The sequence below is a fragment of the Psittacula echo genome, assembly GCF_963264785.1.
Source record: "Psittacula echo genome assembly, chromosome: 4".
Lineage (NCBI taxonomy): Eukaryota > Metazoa > Chordata > Aves > Psittaciformes > Psittacidae > Psittacula > Psittacula echo.
This window is the reverse complement of record NC_137738.1, coordinates 60,416,815-60,418,533: the sequence shown is the minus strand read 5'-3', so window position 1 is coordinate 60,418,533 and position 1,719 is coordinate 60,416,815.

The following is a 1,719-nucleotide window of genomic DNA, read 5'->3' as shown; positions in this document are numbered from 1 at the left end:
TCTTTACAGTGCCCCTCCAATGATTAAGCACATATGTATTTTTTCTTTCCTCCTTATGAAGGAATTCTGGTGACACTCCATTACTATCCAGGAAGAATGATAGTTAAAAATAGTTATTTTATCTTTCTAAAAATGTCAGACTGCCTGCAGATCAGATCTGAAAGGCTCAGTGTTAACATGGGGCAAGTTTGGCTAGTAGTCATCTGTGTTATTGAGAAGATAATCAGAAAGCAGAGGTGAATGCAGACATGTAACCAGTGTGATTGTAGATGGTTTGCTTGGTAACTTTTCTGTGAATTACCTGCTCATCACTCCTTTAGTATTATTTCTCCCTCGTATTAGCGCACCGTCCTTACTTCCTTTCTTTCTTCTAATAGCTGCCAACTACTCCATTATTATAAACAGAAATTAAGCTGACAGAGTTTTACGTGGGAGTGAAAGGAAGCCTTACCTGAATTGTACTAGTTATTAAACTGGTCTTGCAGCAAGGCAAGAAAAAACTCATTCATTCTACTGAGATTATCCAGATGTGTGCATAAGTAATCTTCTGTTTGTTACACCAACCTCGCTACCACATCTGACTGTCTTAAGTATAATATATTGCCTGCCTCCCAGCCAAGCTTGGTTTCACTGTCTGTTCCAAAGAAACAAAAACTTGCCTAATACTGTACATTTGGGTTGTTGATGAGCCTATGATGAATCAAGAATACAATTTGTTCTCACGCTGAGTAAGTACTAAGAGTGAGGCTTAAGTTGAATGCTTTTCTCACGGCATACCATCGTAGCACCACTGTTCTGTCTGCTTTTCCTAACAGGATAACTGGTGGTGGAGAGCCGTATGGAGGCAAGCTACTGGGACTGAATGTTTAAGTGCCCATGTGTCACTAGTGTTGGTAAGTAAGGAGGTTACAGTAATTTGGTCTCCCATCTCTGTGGTATTTTTTTCATTGCAGTCACATACAAATCCTCTAGTCTGGGAGACAAAGGGAAAGATGCCCGCTTCATGACTAACCCCCCCGTACAGCATATAAAAGCATGTGTGCCACACTGGCTCATGAGGAAAAGAGAAGGAATGAATGGGGTCAAGAATCTGAGACCTGTAAGCCTCCATGTTTCCTTCCAGCTCTCAGAAAATGCATTTGTTTATTTTGATTTGTATCTTGGATGTTTTTTGCTCCATGAGACCGGAGTTACGCTGTCTGTAGTTCCTTCTGCTTGCTAGAAAGGTTCTTCTCTCAGGTTGAGGTGAACATAAATTCAGAAAAGAAGGTTTTAATTCTGTTTCTGACATGAACTTTGGGCCAGATTTCAAACCTAGAGGGAGAGGGGTCAGCCGTGTTTGCAAGTCCAAAGATTAGATGCAAAAAAATCAAGTGTTTAGAGTAACATCCAAGAGGATGTAATTGTAGATTTGTTACTACACGTTATTTAATTCAACTATGACACAAAGATTTTCTGACGTAACTTCAAGTGGCAATATGAATAGCAAAGTCTCATAGCTTGAACCCACAGAAGCAGGTATTAATGGATGATTAATTCTCAAATTTGGTGTAATAATACCTCTCAAGTAGGTTTTTCTGTTTGTTTCTTTTTTTTTAAGAGAAAAGTCACATTTATCCAGTTAGGACTCTCCAGCCTTTTGTCAAGTGTCCAGGTTAACATATTTCAGTCAACACAGGCATATTCTGTCAAAACCTGTGGGAAATGCTGATTTAGGTT